At 42.2% G+C, this 20,599-nt stretch overlaps 1 long non-coding RNA gene across 5 annotated transcripts in view; it reads right to left on the bottom strand.

The window, feature by feature from the left end:
- LOC144364957 (uncharacterized) overlaps nucleotides 1-18,801 on the bottom strand; it is a 32,223-nt gene extending 13,422 nt beyond the window's left edge. Inside the window, exons 1-9 of one of the 5 annotated variants that reach the window (XR_013423155.1) lie at nucleotides 16,327-18,787; nucleotides 16,153-16,240; nucleotides 15,246-15,309; nucleotides 13,572-13,693; nucleotides 12,048-12,194; nucleotides 11,615-11,893; nucleotides 10,946-11,073; nucleotides 6,790-7,491; nucleotides 1,297-1,429 (exon numbers count right to left, since the gene is read on the bottom strand). This is a non-coding gene — a long non-coding RNA (uncharacterized LOC144364957). Of the gene's footprint in view, nucleotides 1-1,296; nucleotides 1,430-6,789; nucleotides 7,492-10,945; nucleotides 11,129-11,614; nucleotides 11,894-12,047; nucleotides 12,195-13,571; nucleotides 13,694-15,240; nucleotides 16,241-16,326 lie in introns of all 5 variants that reach the window. The other 4 variants (XR_013423154.1, XR_013423150.1, XR_013423156.1 and 1 more) reach the window with 4 other exon arrangements.
- Between the last annotated feature and the right edge of the window lie 1,798 nt (nucleotides 18,802-20,599).

Consider the following 20,599-nt stretch of genomic DNA (forward strand, 5'->3'; position numbering starts at 1 on the left):
ATGTAGGGAGCCTCAGGGTCCTGCTCGAAGGTGCCAGGCAGGGAAAGAGGTTTTGGCAGTGGAGGTGGCCCTTGTATCACTCTGCTGCTCAGGGCAACCCATAGCATCACTGGGCAACAAGAAGGTGGGGTGGAAGTAAACAGGGGAATTCTGGTCCTTGTTGAGCAAGCTGACAATTCAGATAGGTGGCAGTCAAAGAGAAGGGGCTGTCCAGCCTCAAGAGCTTTGTATGTTGCTCCCCCTTTTGGAATAGTAATCAATGCTTGGAATTGTGTGAAATGGGAAGGAGGAGAAGTGAACTACATGGTGTTTGAAGAATATGTAGGCCTCTCATGCCAGCCTGCCCAGGCCTCTCTTCTAAAGCAACTGGGAAACCTCCAGGGATTCTGTTTTTTTCACACTTCAGTGACTTGGGAAATGAAGTGTCAAGGCCCAAGTAATGATGACAGGATAAGAAGGAATCCTGAGGTCACAGGTGGGGTCAGCCCTTTAGAAATAACCTCTGTAGACACCAGCCCTTTGGGTGCCACATGCCTATCCTAGGGGTCTGAGGCCTTACCTCTGTGTAAGATGCCTGGGTCCGATATAGTCATAGAAATGAGGCTGTACATAGTGAGGAGGCAGAGAAGACCCATGGCCAATGAAAAAGCCCACACTTTTTTGGGCCAGTGCTCAGCATCTGAAACCAGGGCCAGACTCAGTTCTAATCTGGGACAACCCGGAGCCCCCATGAGGCCCTGCTCACCTGAGGTCAGTCTCACACACCTTAAGGTCAGATCTGAATATCCAGGTAGAGACAGACCCCATTTCCTTCACCAAATATCACCAGCATTATCAACCTTCCATACTTCTCTAAAAGCCTCAGGCTTCCCATGTCTCTGTGCTTCTAACTAAATATCCTCCTTCCCCTCCTGGCCTCCCTCCACTTCCCTGCCTCTGCATTCTCACTATTTCCTGTCTGTCTCTTGGTGAGAAACCTGACAGCTGGCATGGAGACTCATGGAAAGGTGAAGAATATTGTGCTCAGAGAGACCAGTGCTGTCACAGTCAAACAAGCCCAATGTCTCAAGAAAAGCCAGGATCTGGCTTGGGGTGGGGGTGGGGACCAGAAAGCATTTGAGATACTCATGCTCTGATGCCTGCTCTCAAACAAATGAGAGCCAACCCCTCCTTTTCCTGGCTTGGAACCCAGAGTACCATGACTACAAGTGTGACATCAGAGCAGTTCAGGAATGGGGGCTGTAGCTGCTTCCAGTGCCCTCTGAGAGCAACCCTCTCCTGAATTCACATACACACCTGTATACTGGGAAATCCTGCTTTTACAATGGTGGGTTTGTTGGAGCTGGTGAAGATGGGATCTGGTTTGTCGTCCAAATGTTCATAGGCTGGAGGCTTGGTCCTGGGTGTGGCAGTGTTGAGCTGGTAGCACCTGCAAAAGATGGGGCCTAGTGGGAGGTAATTGTTCCACTGAGGATGAGACCCTTGGAAGGGAGTAATAAACTTCTCATGGGCTCCCATTAGTTCCAGTGAGAGAGGCTTGTTATAAAAAGAACAAGACTCATGCTCCCCAGTTTCTCGTCATGCAGCCTGTACCCCTTGCATTTCCTTTCACCATGATGCCATTCACCATGTTGTAAGCACTCTCACCAAAGGTTGATCACAGGGGCTGCCAATTGTTGGACTCTGAGCTAAATAAACCTCATCTCGTTATAAAGTACCCATTCTTGGGTAATTTGTTAGAGCCAGCAAAAGCAGGCTAATACAGAGACCATGTATTATGGTTCCTGGGGAGATGGCATGGGGAGAAGTTTGGTGAGGGTTATCCACTATCAGGCCCAGTGCTAATTGAAGAAGGCAGTGCTCATTGTTCATCCTATCTCTTTTTCTTTCTTTTTCTTTAAACAGAGTTCCAGTTTCAGGAAGGAGTTATCAATCTACAAAACTAAACAACTTCCCAGTTCCCCTCAAAATGAAAAATAAAATGTGTTGGGGATGTGACTCAATGAATAAGCAACCCTGGGTTCAATCCCTGATGACGATGATGATGATGATGATGATGATGATGTTGATGATAATGATACTTGTACATGTTTATGGCATACAACATATTTTGAATCATGTATATACTGAAGAATGGCTGAGTCAAGCTATTGAAGATATACACTCTTTCATATACTTATTTGTAGTGAGAACCCTTAAAATCTACTGTCTCAGTCATTTTCATGTGTATATAACATTATCAATTGTAGTCATTCTGTTGTATGTTTTTATTAAGTGTAGTTATTATATTATATATTAGATGCTTGAAACTCATCCCTCCCATCTAAGGGTAATTTGATCTCCTGTGACCAGGATCTCACCAGAGCAGAGCCAAGCCACCCTTGGGCCCCTGGCATTCACTAATCTGCTATCTATTTCTTTTTTTTATATATTTTAAAATGAATGATAGCAGACTGCATTACAATTCCTATTACACATATAGCACACAATTTTTCATTCATTCAACTTGATGGGATTAAGACATACCAAAGATTAAGAGATTCTGAGTGTATCAGTGAGGGTGTGTTTAGGAATGATTGACATGTGGGATAGCAACTGAAGTGGAGACCCTTCCTAAAGTGGGTCAAAACCATCCAATAGCATGGTGGCTTGGATGGAATAAAAAGTGGGAGGACAAGGAAGCAGTAGCAGATACAAGTGTGATTCTTTTAGGAAGGGTTCTTGATTGCTGCTGCCATCACTTGAGAATATCAGACTCCTGCTTCTTCACTCCTGCAAAGTGAGCTCTGCCAGTAATCGTCTAAGGAGTTTCTGGAAGCCTTCTGTTTCAGACTCTGAGAGTACTGTTGATCTCTCTTGTTTCGGGGGCTTCAGTCACTTGTGCAGCTACTAGTTCCTCTAGCTCTACAGCCTGCAGATGGCCATTGGGGACTATACAATTTCTGGTCAAGTAGACCAATCTAACCAATCCCTTTTTACAATCATACTTCCTGTTGATTCTGTTCCTCTGCAGAGCCCTGATTAATACACCTTCCTGGTCAATGTTTCTGCTTCATCCCAGAAATTTTGGTATAATGTGTTCTCATGATTATTAGTTATCTATGTATTTTCTCCTCTATCTTATGCTTTTTTCCTTGATCAGAATATTATTTTATATGCTTTTTTGCTTTCGACAAATTTGTGAATTTTCACTTCCTCTTTATTATGGATTTCCAGCTTCCTTCTATTGAGGGTCTAGAAGATACTAATGTGTGTAAAATATTTTGCTGAAAAAATCTCCAGTATGAGACATAAATACATTTCATGGGGGGTTATGGCCTCATTTACTCTAAAGAGCCCAAAGTTCTCTAATTATCATGTTGGGGTTTCATTTTTCAAGTTATGAATTGGATGGAGTTTGGGATGAGGTGATAGATCAATCCGATTATAGCACCAAATCTGAAACCGAAGACTCATTTGCCATTTTAAATTTCTTTTTGGAAGTATTTCTAGTCACAAGTATTCTACCACACAGGCAGAGTTCAGGAAGGAAAAGGGTTACAACCAAACCAAGTTGTGATAGTCTAGGTATTGTGCTGACAACCCTGCTGAAGCCAGAAGAAAAATGTCCAGATTTCAGTGTCTTGTATGGAGCAAGACTTCTTATTAAACAGACTAACAGATAATTGTTGCTGTTGTTAATCTCATTAAGTGAGCTTTGTAATGGGATTTCCTTTTAGGATTAAAGCAAACACCACCCAGGTTCCCAGTGTGGTTGGACACTCACTGGAGGCCAGAGGAGTTTCAGAACACCAAAGCTGCTGCCTGCTGAGTCCCACATGCTTGTTGGTACCTGGTGTGAGGCCCACAATGCCATGGAGTAGCACTTACCCTGCTGTGTGCTACAGGCTTTGCATTCTGCATACCAGGCACCTGGGCTAAAGAGGCCTCCAACCCTGAGCTTAATATGTCCTCGGCCCTTGCCATTGCCCTTCTATATCCAACCGCCAGATACTTCCTATGACTACCAAGACTTGCACTGAAACCTGCATCCCACACCCCAAGCGCATCTTCCCTGGCATTGGTCATGAAAAGATGACTTTCCCTGGGCACACAGCACCTTGCGCCATGGCACAGAGCTTCCTGTCCTGGACTCTGTGTCTGCAATCCAGAAGAAGCCCCAGGCACCCCCAGGAAAGTCAGGGGTCTTCATAATGCCTCACCATCAACCATCTCCTGGGGTTTTCTTGTGTTCCAGGTGTGTGGGTGAGGGATGTCTAGAGCCCAAGACCTCTTGTTGTGACCCTTGTAATATTCCTCTTCCCCCTGCTCCCATCAGCGTCCAGGAGTTAAGCCAAGGCTGCTGGGAGTGGATCCAGGCCCTTCTGCACAAGACTCCCTGAGGCTGCTTGAGTCTGCAACCTTTAGGACCCAAGAGCACTGAGATTTCTCCTACAACCATGTTTGGAGGAGCGTTTTGGTAGGGATCATCTAGAAGTAACGCTTGTGTTTGCTTGTCCACCTTGGAGGCTTCAGAGCTCTTGTGCATTTTTCTCCTGTTTTCTCAATAACATTGTGTCAATGCGATATTCTTGGTTGTAGTATACTCCTGTTGGGGATGAGGAGGCTCAGACCACTGGGTGGTGAGAGACCAGGTCTAGATCTAAGGGGTCAATTCTAAACCTAAGGGGGCCCTCCCTCATTGTTCTTTCTCTGCTTATTGGCAGCGTGATTAGGTGGTGTCTCCAGGTATCCAGAGCACTGGTGTATTGGGTGTTCTACACACACTGCATCTCCTAGTAGATACACAGCAGCCTTGAGGACCCAGATGAGAAATGATCTTCCTGTGTTACCATGCCATCTATTTCCCCCAAGACTATTTAAGAGGAGCTTTCACACCTTGCAGTTGACTAACTGCTACCTCTGCCTCTCTTCCTTTCAAACCCACCTACAATCTTCTGCTTCTTGGGACTCACAGTCTGCCCAGGCAGTCAAGATTCAATGGAGTGTAGCTGGGGTTGTGGCTCAGTGGTAGAGCACTGGCCTAGCATATGTGAGGCTCTGGGTTTGATCCTCAGCACCACATATAAATGAATAAATAAATAAATAAATAAACAAACAAATAAATTAATAAATAAAATGTATTAAACAAAGATTCAAAGGACTCAAGAAGCCAGAGAAGAAGATCAAGTCTAGCCAGGGAAGGGCAGGCAATCTGCCCAGTCTGGGTCACATCTGCCACTATACCCTTGACTGCGCTCACTGTGAGGCCATTCAACAGACCTCAATAGCTAGACCTCCAAACTCTAGGTCTTGGTATTCTCCCATTGGGATAGATCCTCCAGAAGACTCCACCCAGATTGTTCTGCTGCCAGGGGTCCTGCAAAGTAAGCTACTAAAGATGGCCTTCTTGGACCCAACTTTGTCTAGCATTTTTATAATTTGAACTTGAAATCATGGATCTTTAGTTTTTGACAACTTTACATGATGTATCTCTAATAATTTTTAGTTCTTGTTTTGAGACATGATCTAATAAAGTTGCTGAACAGTCTCTTGAATTTTTTTAAAGTATTTTTATTAGGTGTTTATAACTATTTATTTTATTTGTTTGTATGTGGTTCTGAGAACCAAACCTAGGGCCTCACACATGCTAGGCAAGCTCTCTATCACTGAGCCACAATCCCAGCTCTTTGAATTTTTTTTTTTACACCACAATTGAACTTAGGGGTACTCAACCACTGAGCCACATACCAAGCCCCATTTTGTTATTTTGCATTTTATTTACATACAGAGACTCACTGAGTTGTCTAGCACCTCATTGTTGCTGTGGCTGGCTTAGACATCACAATCCTCCTTTCTCAGCCTCTATAGCCACTGGGATTACAAGTGTGTGCCACCCTACCTGCCTTGTCTTGAATTTGTAGTCCTCTTGTGTCAGCCTTCTAGGTCACTGAGATTACAAGCCTGTACTATCCTTACCACCTGGCAGGATTTATCTTTACAATCAATTTATTATTCATGGAACCAGAGAACTGTTACTCGGTGATATTTTACAAAATATCAAAATGTACCTACTTTTTTTGCTCCAGTGAATTAACTGGAAAAAAAACAAAACAGTGCATAAATTAATTGTAATGAACATATACCAAATAATTCTGTTATGCTAGAATATGCTAAGGTCTTCTAGTATGTAATTCTGGGAAGAAAGTTGATTCAATATGTTGTGTATTTATACCATGTATTTGACTAAGAAGAAAAGTGAGGGATGACTTCAAATTGCATCAGAAACTTTACACCCCATAGTATATAGGAGAATTAAGCAGTTTGATTTTGAATGAACACATGAGATGGCAGTTCCCTAGGTTTTTAAGTCCAAGTATATAAGGCTAATCCATTTGAGTGACAGTTATGTTTGTGTTTATTCTTGGTATTGGTCTCTTTGGGTGAAATTTCACCCTGAGTTTTTTGCATGCACTCTTAGTTTGGCATTCTTGTTTCAGACCAAAGCGCTTTTTTTCTGCCACCTTCTTTTTCCTTTCCCCTCCCTCCACGCACTCTTTCTTCTTTCTCCCCTCTCTCTATTTTTCAGATACTGCACACATCTTTGATAGATCCCAAGCTCCAGGATGACCTCTGTGACTTCTATGGCCAATGCAGCTTCAGACACTGGCTTCTTCCTGGACCTTTAGGGAGTTTTTGTTCCTGAATCTTTTCTCCTGCTACCTCTTCTCCTGGAATTCTACAGCTCTATTCAATGATGTCCCCCCGCCCACCATGTTTCACCCAATCTGACTGCTGATGTGCTCTTACCTTAAAACTACATGAGTTTTTCTCCTGGAGCAAAAAGTAATGATTCTTGGGGGCAGTGTGAACCTGGAATCTGGAAAGGAGAGTTCCGATGACACTGTGTATCCAGAGTTCTTGGCTGTTATGGTGCAAAGTGGAGCCATGAAGAGATGTTTCGAGGCGAAGTGTTTGAAATCATAATTGAAGATTCAGCAAGAGAGCAAATTGGGATGAGTATTAGGGAGAAAAAAATGGATGTGAATGAGGCAAAGAGGATATAAAGTACATAAGATGGGATGCTTTAAGCTTTTGAAAGTACTAATTATTGACAATTACATATTATCAATGTCAGTCACTCCAGATCAATTAGAAAAGTGATGAAAATTATGGAACTCTTCAAATTCTCACAGACAAATACATAACATTACTAGCTTTCCAGTAGCAATGTTGAGCCTAGTCTAACCAATGTTAGACACCAGAAAATTAAAAGAAACACATATTTAAATGGCATATTAGAAAGAGTTAAGAACTTTAATAACAGGGTCCAGGGATGTAGGTCAGTGGTGGAGCACTTGCCTAGCATGAATGAGTTCAAGAATTTGATTCCTGCTATATAAAAAAGGAGAAGGAGTGTCCATTATAATCCATGTTGTTAAAATGTTGGCAAAGGACTGGGTTGTGGTTAAGTGTCAGAGCACTTGTCTTGCACATGTGAAGCACAGGGTTCTGAAAATAAACAAAATAAAGATATTATGCCCTTGTGCAACTAAGAAAACCATTTTAAATAAACATTTTTAAATAATGTTGGCAGAAAGATGTTCCTAAATATTGGTGTTTGAATGAATTTGGTATGCAACATATCCATGTGTTTTAACAATTTTAAATACACTGTTTTGATATAGGAATTCCACTTTTAGGAATTTATTGTACAGATTTATTCACAGGAAAAAAAGAAACTCTATTAAAGAAAAAATAGTGTTCTTTCATAGTACAAGATAAAAATGATCCACTTAGAAATAAGGCAACCCTTAAAATCTCAAAGGGAATAGATAGCATAGAGGTTCTAGGACATATTAAATGCCCTTATAATTCTAAGAGGTAGAGAGCATTAAGGAATTTTATATATATCTAAATTTTTATGGTATTGAAAACATGGCTCCCTTTTGATATAGAATCACTTAGATTTTACATCTTTAAAGAAAGATAATGATGCTACACAATTTTATACATTTTGTGTAGGACCTTTAATAAAAAAATATTTGATAAAATCATTCTCTAATTTCATATCTTCCACTTTCATTCTCTTTCCTGTACTACTGAAAATTATTCTAGTGAAATGAAATTTAAGTAATGAATATTTTAGCAAAGTATTTAGTAAGAGTCACAAAAACTACAAAAATATTATGAGATTTTTAGTTTGCAAAATGGATGCAAATGATATCAAATATAATTATATAAGAACTTTATTAAATTATGAATGGATATAAAAGTTACTAAAGATTATTCAATGACAAACTTTTAAATAATACAAACATTACTTAAGACAAGTAAATGTGTCATAGTACAGTTAAGTGGAGGTCAAGTCAGGAGATAACTCCTCTTCCTGGTGCATTCACCAGCTAAGACCAAAGCACTTGGCCTCCCTCTGTGCTACTTGTCAAAGACTGAGCCTTCCTCAGCCTGGGGAATTAGAACACATACTGTGGCCCTCTGCCCCTAGCAGAAACCCACCTGATCCTTGGCATTATTTTGCCTTAAGGCACTTATTCCTGAACTAAAAACTTAATAAATACATTAAATTAAAAATTGTTGTCAAACACTATGGTTTTATAAAATATGCTGATGTTATATAACAGGTGTTATATTATGTATGATAATTATTTTTTTCTTTCAGTTTAAAAAAAATTAAAACAATTTTGTAGGACCATAATGTATTTTAAGGCCCTAGTCACTTTGCACAACAGATGGGTGAGACCTGCCTGGAATCTTCCTGATTTATGTTAGCAGCAGCTAAGGCTTCAACTCTAGAGGGCCAAGTTATAAACCTTCAAAGCCAGCTTTAGCAAGGGCAAGGTGCAAAGCAACTCATTAAGACTCTGTCTCTAAATAAAATACATAAAAAAAAATTCAAAATCACTAGTCTAATTCTGCACTTAATTTTTGTTTGTTTTTCAATAATTCTCATGATTGAATATCAGGCTTTACCACTGATCTTCTTCTCAGCCCATTTTATCTTGTGTTTGAGACAAGATCTGGCTATATTGCCTAGGATGAACTCAAACATCTGTATTTCTTCCCTCAGTCTCTTGCTTCTTTGGGATTGCCTGCAAGGTTCACTACACCTAGCTAGTTCTCCACATATGGACTGGCTGGTTTCAGAGACCAGACTCAGTGGTGTTGGATCATACTCTTAAGACCATGGATATGCATACCCTTGATGGTCTTGACAGTTTTGCTGTGTTTCAAAAGTGAACACAAATATTTGAACCTCTTGATTTGCAAGATTTTGTGGAGCTTTTTATCAAGACAATAGTGAACCATTTTCACACATAACCTCTAACAAGTTATAGGAAAAGGATTGATTCATTCTTCAGGAGATTATATTTTTAATTGATGTTAAAAATTTTCAGGGGACATACCCAATTGTATTTAGAAGAAGTTTTAACATTTCCTTTTTTTTTTCTTTTTCTTTCTATTGACTATTTTTTTAAGTATCATCGGGTATTGACTCCAGGACTTCATGCATGCTGGCAAGCACTCTACAACTAATCTGCACTCAATGTCCCCATCTGCAAGTTATTAAGATCTTTTTATGTACATTTCATCTGCTGCTTCAAATTCTGACATAGTAGCCTCTGATGTGCCTTAGCACACCACAACTCTCCATTGTTCTGCAGTGGACATTCATATTGCTGCTGTCCCCATAACCACACATAATTGTCTCTATGAACCTGTGGGAGAATTTCTCTAGAACAGGTGACGATGAATAAAACTGTTCCATAAAAAGTGTATGACCTTAATTTTACGGATAATTGACAGATTGTTCTTTAGGGTGGAGCATTTATTTTCCAATAGTGATGTGCAGTAATGCATGCACATATTCCCCCAAAACACTTGGAATGACCCAGTATTCTGACATTTTCCAGGGGCTTTGTGGCTCTGTAGAGGTTTGCTCTGGTGCTGATGGCTACCTGTCCAGTCTTTTCTAATTTCTGAAACTCTCTCTATGAGCCAGTTGCTGTGCGATTTTTGAGAGACACTCTCTGATATTCAGTCTGAAATCTGCTTCTGCTTTTTGATCGGATTGCTAATTTTCTTTATCCCTTTTGCATAAACTGTGTGTGTTCAGTGTGGGTTCCTAAAGACTGAAGGAATACAATTGTGCTATTATATATGACTTTGTGCCTTGAGCTTATTATAATCTCTTTCATTTTTGACAACCCCAGAAGAATGGCTACATAAAATAATACATTTCCTATTGGGCTGGGGTTGTGACTCAGAGATACAGTGCTCACATAACATGTGTGGGGCCCTGGGTTTGATTCTTAGCACCACATAAAGAGAAATAAAGAAAGGTATTGTGTCCATCTACAACTGAGAAAAAATATTTTAAAAATACATATTCTCCATAAAAAGAATATTTAAAATATTTTTGATTTTAGGATGTTTTTATAAGGTTAGCTTTATATAATTTTTTCTTTGAGCAAATATACAGGTAAATGAAAACATGTCTTTCAAAATTTCATCTAGAAACTTTATAGGTTTTCTTCGGTGTAAGCCTTTCCATCAAGAAATACATTGTTTAAATAGAGACATTTGTACATTTTCTATATAGGTTAACTCATTACCCCAGGGATCCAGGGACCAGAGGCAGACATTCTGCCTTCCAGGACCTCCTCTCCCTGGTTGGTATTAAACTGGATCTCAGTGACACCACTCAGAGATGCTAGTGTCTGAGAGAAGCTGTGCTGGTCAGGGACAGCCTTGTAGCTGTCATAGACACTGAAGACTCTAGGCCTTTCCTTAGGTAGATGCAGGATACAGATATTGTGCAAAGAGACACATTTCCCAGCTAAGGAGCTCCTACCATCCCATACTTTCTTTCCTATACTTGGATATATTTGTTTGAGGCTAAAATTTGGGGCTTCTTTGCATCGCCCTCTCTGGATACTATCCATACCACTGTCCACCAAAGGAGACCATCTCTAAGGCTTTGATGTCCAGTCCACAGCACAGCTCAGAATCAGAGCTCTGTCTCCTACCACATGCAGCACTCATCCATCCTCTCTTCTTTCTTCATTCTGACTCCTGTTGATCAAGAGGACCAAATATTCATGAGAGCCTGTACAACAACATCAATTGCCTATTAGAAAGTAAACAAGAAGACTTTGGTAAGTAATACATCTTACATTTTTCTGGAACAGAAGTAAAAACAAAATCTACCAATCTGAAAACTCAGTACTCCTAGAACTCAGTGGTCATGGATCAGGGTTAAAAGTTTCCATGTCTCTGGGGAGCCTTTCTCTAGGCCTATATGGATTTCACCAAGAGAAGTTGCCAGGTCAGGCGACTGTCTGGTTGCTTTGCAGCATGGCACTCTCCTGAGGATGAATTTGAGTTCTTTGGTGTCATGGGCATAGGGTTCTGGAAAGGCAGGCAGGTAGAACTAGCAATGGTTCTATGGTGTATGGGCGCTGGGCAAGTGTCTGGGTGGAAGGAGACCCAATATAGCAGCCCCCATGGCCTATATTTTAGGCTTTCCCACCTGGGTTCTCCCAGCTGAGGACAGAAAGGGGAACCACTTCCCAGAATCTTCTAAGCTCAGTGACAAAGGCAACTGGGATCTTACTGTAACTCTGTAGATTCCAGAGCCTGCTTGACACAGGAGTGATTGGTCCATGACTTTGGCCTCTAGATCCGAAGAAGCAGTGGCAGGGCTGAAAGAGGAGGGAACAAATTGAGTGGCTGCTCAGCATTTGTTTTTTACTGATGGCCCGCTTGAATGAACAATTTCAAGGTAGAGTTCATTATGTTGGATGATGATGGTACTCTTGGTAGTAAATTGCTTCACAATGTTGGGTCTGATGAACTTCAGTAGAAAAGCAATCATCTTTACTGTCCTGTATATCTAGGATGAACAAATTAAAAAAAAAAGAAAAAAAAAGAGAAATCATTTTGGATGCAATTATAATAAATCTAATTGGTATGAGTAATTCATTAGATTAAGTAATTAATTAATTAGATTAAGCAGATTAAGGTTAAAATATTTCACAAAGGCTTACTCATTATGAAATACCAGATTCTCTGTTTCCTTTGTGTATATGAAATCCCATGATCACAGTGCTTCTTCAGGGCATGTACCTTTGCTTCTACAAAGGCTTAATTCATTATCCCAAATCACACCAAAGGCAATGCTTCAACCGAGTCCTCTGTTACGAGAAAAGATGGAAATCAATTCTCCACTCTTGATTGGAATTCTCAGCTACCTGTTTTGTTTCTCTACTGATGAATTCCTAAATTATAAGGACTAAGGGGAATAGAGAGGTGGGGTGGGGGGATGGAAAGCTATACTCTTCAAATATCAAAAAACCAAATATGGTTCAGATTTAAATTTTTATCTCAACATTTAATATATTTAAATGTGATTATAAATTTAAAAATTTTAAGTCACATCTGGTGGACATTGTTCAATCTGTGAAGTGAGAACAAAATTCTTAATTTTGAAAATTATGTCTTAGGATTCTAAAAAACCATAGGTCAGTCCAGCATAGTTGTGTCACACACTTGTCATCATAGCTACTAGGAAGCTGAGGTAGAAGGAATAAAAGTCTGAAGTCAGGTGAGCGACTAAAGGAGACTCTCTCTCAAAATTATAAAAAGCCTGGAAATGTAGCTTTGTTCTAGGGACCTTGCTTCAATTCCCAGTACTGAAGAAGAAAAAAGGAAATATGAACAAAGTAACAACAGTTCCTGAAACATAGTACAACAAATAACCTTTGTGAAGGTTTGATCATTCTTACATGATCATACTGCTTATTATCCTAGAAGCATAACCCCAATGTAGAAAAAAACTGTGGCCCTTTAAAACATCTCCCTAATGTAAAAGAATTTTTCACATTTCACTACCAGAGCCCCTTTATTGGTATTTTATTTCAGCCACAGAGCCTTCCTAAATATCCCAGGCTTTCTAAAACTTTCAGTCCTCCCACCTCAGGCTCCTTAATAGGTGTGATTAGAGGTATGGACCACTGTTGCAAGGTTACCAGAAATTGGTTATTAAAAAATTATTAGAAGCACACATATATTTAAATCTTATAGAAACACTGGCCCCCCTGTTTCATGATCCCTTCAATGTCATCAACTCTGCATTATTATTCAATCCAGCATATTATTCAATCAAGCATATCTCAGCCAGTTGTTATGAAAAGAGCTACATGTATGGCATGTTCTCTCTAAAATGTAGAATTTTATAAACAAAAAGTTTACTTGAATGTAGAGTAAGGATTATTAGGGTCTAGGAAGGATTGAGGAGAAGATGAAAGACAAGTTGGTGTAAGTGACCAATGCCCTCGGTATGAATGAAGATATAACATGAACCCCTTCAATGTTTGTTGTATATATGTCAATAGATACATTTTTAAAGCAATACAAAAAATGAAGATGAATAAAACTAATTCTTTTCTCTCCTGTTGGAGCAGGTACAGAATTCTGTAGTCCTTGAGTTCTACCTGGAAAGGGACCACAATGTGGGGGGAAATTCCCCCACCTTGGGAAAGCCTTGAGAAAGCAAGAACCAATCCACTTACCTGAGGGTTGCTGAGCAGGATCCTTAAAGTCACAGAAATGACTTCCTTTATGGATAGGTTTGGAGGCTTCTGTATAAGCACCTATCAGGTCTTGGAATCCCCAAGCTACTGCAGATGAGGTCCTAGTCCCAAAAGATCAGTGCATGCAAAAGTACAGAAGGGAATATGAGCCTGTTTGACACCACATATGTCTCCCAGGGGCATTCCCACAGCTTTTTTGGTCTCCGAAACCCATTTCTATTTCAGATCCACTGCCCTGGGCCGCCAGCCCCACACAGGAGCCCTGCAGATTCACACCTTCCTTTTTTGGGTTGGAAGGTACAAGGTGGAGTGGTGTCCAAACTGAACCTGGAATATCTAGCTATAGTAGTGTCTTTGTGCAGGCAAACTTTCCATCTGTGCCCTTTGTATTCTAGACCTTTAGGAAGATTTTCAGATTAAATCAGCCTTCTTTGGTCTATAATAACATAATGAGATTTGTATTAATGGATTATAGTAATTGTGAGGGATTTTCTAAAAATATTTATTTAGTTGTAGATGAACACACAGTATCTTTATGTATTTTTATGTGGTACAGAGGATTAAACCCAGTGCCTCACACGTGTGAAGCAAGCACTTTACCACTGAGGTATGGCTTCAGCCCAGGGAATTTTTCTAAATGACATTTTATCCCCTCTTTAAATAAAAGAAAAAAAGATAAGTAGTTATTTTATGAATTTAGTCAGTTAGTTGTAAAGCAGAAGAGTAAAACCCTCAGTGAATGGGAAAACAAAAGCCCCTTCTTTTAACATTTGCCTTTAGGTTAAGCCCCAACTTTTGTCTTGCCATTTTCAAACTTAAGCTCTTACCAGCACCAGATTCTGACTTGGGCCCTGGCTACTATGCTACTCCTATCATTCAGAATCCTATAAGTGAGTTATCATTAGGTCTATCATAGAAAGCATATCATATCTTATGAAAAATTGACATTTTCCCTTTTATCTTGTTTTATTCAGAGTGAGAAAACTAGAGGGAAATATGAAAGGCAAAGAGTAAAATATGAAAAAGATGGTCTCCTCTCAAGAATGAAGAAACTGGCAGGGGTTGTAGTTCAGTGGTGGGGGGCTTGCCTACCATGTGTGAGGCACTGGGTTGGATCCTCAGCACCACATAAAAAATAAATGAATAAAATAAAGCTATTGTGTCCATCTGCAACTAAAAAATTTTTAAAAAGGAAGGAACTTAAATTTGATTAATTATTAGAAGTGTTTGGATAAATGATCTGAACACTTTTTTTACTGTCATTAGATATAAAAAGACAGACTCTTGATCTCCCATTGTTTATTAATGTTCTAGGTTTATGAAAAAGTTTTTAGAAAATAGAAAAAGTATCTTAACTCATTGCTTAAGAGATCCTGACAATGCATAGAGTGTACTTATTAATCACTAAAGGCCACTGAAATAAAAACAATGTTACTGAGATGTAAAAAAATTTTCACTACCTAAAATAAAACTTTCTTTCCCAGCAACATCAATACCCCAGAGTATATCTTAACATTTGATAGGGTGGATGTTGGAGCATCAGGGTGCTGAAGACCAGTGTGCCTCACTGATCCAAAGCAGAATCAAGAGGCACAGGTTGTGTTGTCTTGCCTGCCTAATGGCTCATTCCAACCACGCCTATTCACACCTCACCAAGCAAAGATCTTCACTTCTTTTCAGTGGTGGTAGGTGTGCTGCAGCATCCAGCAACAGCATCCTGTTTGTGAATGAAAAACAGATAAGGCTGTCTTAGCCTTCCCACTTTCTGCCCTGTGGGCCTGGGTCCCATTGGTTGTGGATTGTAGACTACTGACTGCTGTGAGCTGTTTCCTGCTGGGAGGCCTTCACCTGAGAGTAGGCTGGAACTGCCCTCTCAGGCTCCCCACAGACCTACTGAATCAGAATCTCCTGTTAATATGAGCAGGTGATTCCTTTTGGCATTAGAGTTTGAGGAGCACTCTGGAAGTTAAAGATCGATTTTCTAAGGGTGTGGAAACCAGAATTAGACAGGTATCAGTATAGATAAGTAAATCAAGTCAGGTCACATCTAGGAGGCCAATTTTGAGTGAGTCTGGGAAGTGGGAGACTGTCCGTGAGGGAACTTATCAAGAACCTGCCCCTGCTCCAACCTGTTGTCGAAGTAACCAGTCTCAGAAAAATCTCTGCCCTACAAGGAGCTATAAGGTTGTTAGGGTGTTTTTCCTCTACTTGATCCTGCCCTTCCCCCTTCAGCCTACCTATTTCCCAACTTTTGGCCATCCCACCAAGCATTCCTGGGCCTAGTCATGACCACAGAAAGAGGAAAAATAAGGGGGGAAGGAGGACATCAAAGGAAGCCTAGGACATAGAAAAAGGACAGAACACCTAGCTTCTTGGGATACCAGGATAGCAGCTATGCCCCCTTTCTCCCTCACAAGAGTAGTCTTTTAAATAAACCCTGCTTCATTTGCTTGCCTTGGCCTGCTTCTCTAATGTTCAAACTTCACCATGTGCAGAAGCAGCAGTCCTCACCAATAACCAGCAGTATCATATTTGGAGATTCTTATTTTGAGGAGTTTACCTCTATACTGAGGTAAGCTCCTCTCCATACATCCCACATCAGCTTGAGGTACATCTTTTTTTCTCTTATTTTGGAGGATGATGGGTACCTGTCGGTTATTTAAATGCAGTTAGTGCAGCCACCACTCTTTAAGACTAGGGTGAAATGTTTCTGGCCTAGGCAGCTGTTAATCACCTGTTAAAAACAGAGCAGGCATGATGGGGTCTGCTGAAGCCTCTTCCTACTCTTCTGTCCAGGCTCAGAGAGCAATTGGCTTGAGTACACAGTGTCCCTAGTCCCGATCTTCCTTGGATGTGTTGAAGTGAATGAAGGAGTATGGAACAACATGAGGAATTTCTGGCCTGAGATACACTCAGGCGAAAATCCTAAGGTTCTTTCTCTGAAAATTCCTCCCAGCTGCCATAAGAGGTATAAAAGGTGATCCATAGATGAATGACACTGAGGGAAAGCCCCAATTACATTTGCCTCCATTTGAGCCACACAACACTCCCAACCCCATGTCCATTCCCTCCTGGATGCTCCCTTCCTTTGCAAATCAGAAACACTGGCAAACACTGGAGGAGGAGGAAAGAGTGGAGTGCAGTGGGGGGGCACTAGGGGCACCAAGGGGAGCACATGCAGTAGGGGGCCCAAGCAAGGGGCCTCGGTTTGACTCGACGACCCGGAGCGATGCCACCCGACGCCATGGCACGCCACGCAACAGAACTACGGACTCGCGCTAAGGGGCCCGGCCCAAGAGCCAGGCCCCAGGACTGGAGCTTAAAGCTCCATGGTTAGGGAGGACTGGCTTGGGTTAGGGGCAGCAGGCAAGGCAAGAGGGCAGGGGAGGGAAAGGAGGGGAATGAGCAGGCCAAGGTCAGCGCAGCACCCACGTCCACTGCCAGGTGTCAGGCTGTGGGCAGCCAAGGGGGCCCGGGCGAGGGGCAGGCCTGTGTTTCCCCTAGGGAGCCTCCAGGGCACAGAGGCCAGCCCATTGCACTCCTCTGCAATCCAGGGGAGTAGATCCTCCAGGCAGGGACCTGGAACCAAGCAGGGCCAAACGAGGGCCCTGGGTGTGGAAAGGCTGCCAGCGCCAGCATGAAGCTGGGTGGCTGGCTGGGAGGGGTCCCAGGACCCACTGGAGGAGCCCTGGCTAGAGAGCCACTCCACCTAGGCCAAGGAGAGGGAGAGAGTGCAAGGGGAGAGAGGGAAAGGGAGGAAGGGGCGGTGAGAGGAGGAGGAGGAAAGAGTGGGTTGGGGTGAGGGTGCTTGAGGGGCACCGAGGGGAGCGTGCGCGAGAGGGGGCCCAAGCAAGGGGCCCCCCGGTTTGACCCGACAACGCCACCCGACGCCATGGCATGCCACGCAACACGACTAGGAACACGTGCTCAGGGGCCCAGTCCAGGATCCAGGCCCCAGGACTACAACTTAAAGCTCCATGGTTAGGGAGGTCTGGCTTGGGTTAGGGGCAGCAGGCAAGGCGAGAGGGCAGGGGAGGGAAGGGAGGGGATCGCGCAGGCCAAGGTCAGCGCAGCGCCCAAATCCACTGCCAGGTGTCAGGCTGTGGGCAGCCAAGGGGGCCCAGGCGAGGGGCAGGCCTGTGTTTCCCATAGGCAACCTTCAGTGTCTGAGGCCAGCCTATTGCCCTCCTCTGCAATCCAGGGAAGTAGAACCTAAAGATTGGGATGGGACCTGGACCACAGAAGGGCAAAAGGAGGGCCCTTCGTGTGGAAAGGCTGCCCGCGCTAGCATGAAGCTTGGTGTCTGGGTGGGAGGGAACCCGGGACCCATGGAGGAGCCCAGGCTTGGGAGAATCAGGTTGACCGGATGGTCCAGGTAGTGCAGGGATCCCACAGCACCAGGGCAACAGAGGGGAGGCTCAAGAGGAGGTGCCAGCAAGGGGCCTGAGATCCAGAGATGGGGACAGGGCCAGGGTACTGGAGATGAGTGATCTGGTACTACAGCAAGGAGCCAGGCCCAGGTCTGGAAAGCCAATTACCAGGGCCCCCATCAGGCCCAGGGGATGAGAGAAAGGGAGTGGAGACAGTGGAGCAGGTGGCACAGGGGGGAGGAAGGCTCAAGGCCCAGGTCCACCCAGGCACTGTCCCAGGACTATGTATCTAAGGAAAGGGTTTTTAAACCTAGACAAGTTTGGGAATCTATGGCCATAGAAGTTGTACACAATGACATCGTAATTTTGTGAGGCCAAGTTTTTAAGACCAGCCAGTAAACATGTGGGAATGGGATAATGGCACAGTACTGGTGCAGGGAATATTAAAAAGGAATTTAAACGGGTTTAAAGCAAGAAATCTAGGCAACTAGTGTAAGGAGCCAGTAACACCAAAAGGAAGAGAAGCTGGGCATGGGGGGGGGGGCTTATGGAATATCTATCTGCAGCTTCCCCCAAAAAAGGTCACAACTCTTGCATTGCCCAGTCACATCGCCATATCCGGTGCCCACACTGACACTGTTAAGCTGGATCTTATTTCCTGTACACATACCTACTGTGCATCTATGTCCTTTCCTCATAACCCTATTTCTCACACTTGCATGGTAGAGCTGAGAGGCCTGATTGCCTGTGATGTTTCCAGCTCTGCTGCTGTGTCCAGTGTTCAGCCCCAGGTGTGACAAGAGCCCAGAAGTCCCATGACAATCCAATCTCAGGAAACCAAAAGTTCTAGGCAACCCCCTACCCCCACCCCACCCCACCACTATATGAAGGAAGGAGACTTACCATCTGAAGCAGGGACTTCCAGCTTGGCCACCAGTATAGCCCCTCAAGATGGAAAGTGCTTCTTCTTCATCATTTCAGTCACATGATTCTCACACATCAGGTACTGGCTAGAAATGGGTCAAACTGGCCCTTCCTGGAAGTCTGACATAGGAGACTTTCAGGAGCAAGTCTTCTGCTCAAACCTCAGTTTGTTTGTGTGAAAATCATGCAAACCCATAAAAAATACTGAACTGTTGACAAAAGGTTTACCTCTGTGGTCCCAGTTACAGTCACATATGAAATAACATTTCAGTCAATGAAGATTAGTTTATAAGTTTGTCCCATCAGACTAGATTGCCTAGTGATGTAGCCATCTTACTTTATGTGGGTACATACTCTGATGTTTGCATATGGACAAAATTACCTCAGGATGCATTTGTCAGAAAACATTTCATCATAGAGCAATACCTTAAGTGTGTGCCTGTGAACAAGCATCATTTTGTTCCTTTATATAAATTACTTTTACTATTATGCCTTACAATTAAAATTGTCCATTGTGCTCCAAAGAGAGGCTAAGGTAGAAAAGGTTCCTAAAATTTTACAGCCTGCTGCCTAAAGCTAGGAGTGTCAATCAGTGATTGCTTCCCTAGCTTGTACCAGGCCTTGGTTTTTAATCACAAGAACAAAACAAGTCCTAGAGCCTTAGTCTTCTAATTCCACCAACAATATGGGGCCACCAAACAAGAACAAATTGAAGTGAATTTGCTCTTTCTCATCTCAGATGTGTATTTCTCTATGATAAACATGTCAATCCTGTGTTGAATTTATAGGATCAATTCCCCTGTTATAACCCTGCCCCTAATAACCGACCTCCCTCATGTCTGCTCTTTATTGAGTCTGGATTTCTTCTGATATTCTACACACTTGGACAATACAAAGTCATGCAACAAATTGCATCATGAAACTCAGTTATAACAACTACATTATGCTAAAATAGAACCAATAATAAAATCTGTTACTGTTCTTAATATGGAAAGCCCATGGTTAAGGCAACGCCACCATGTTCCAGAGGTGAATGTTCATGAGGGATCTGATGTTACCAGTGGGTTAATCAATTAGTTGGCTTAATAATTTGAAGGGACCACAGGGAGGTGGTGAAAAGTATAGGCATATGGGGCATGAATGGAGGAAGTAAGTCATTATGGGTTTGGCCTTGAGAACAGTATTTGTCCTTGGCCCCTTCCTCTTCTACCCTGCTTCCCCACTGCCAAGAGCTGAGCAGTTTTCTCTACCATACCCTCTGCCATGATATTCTGCCTCATTTGGGTGCCAGATCAATGGTGCTAATTGACCATGACTGAGTCCACTGAAACCATGAACCAAAATAAACTGTTCTTTCTCCAAGTTGTTCTTGTTTAGGTTATTTTGATCACAGCCATGAAAAACTGACATAGCATCTTTATATCTTTTTTAGAAATTTTTTTACTTGGCAATGGACGTTTATTTTAATTATTGATATGTGGTGCTGTGAATCAAACCCAGTGCCTCACATATGCTAGGCAAGCACTCTGCCGCTGAGCCACAACCTCAGCCCTGAAGTTATTTTTAAAAATATTTATCAAATATATAAAACCTCAATCATATAACCACAAATATTGACTTAAGAAAATTATTAGATACAACACCAGAAATGTACCACTTGCCTGGGACTCTGTTCCTCACCATTAATATCCTGGAGGCATCAACCTATAGGAA

Source organism: Ictidomys tridecemlineatus, chromosome 1 (genome assembly GCF_052094955.1).
Source record: "Ictidomys tridecemlineatus isolate mIctTri1 chromosome 1, mIctTri1.hap1, whole genome shotgun sequence".
NCBI classification, from domain to species: Eukaryota; Metazoa; Chordata; class Mammalia; order Rodentia; family Sciuridae; genus Ictidomys; species Ictidomys tridecemlineatus.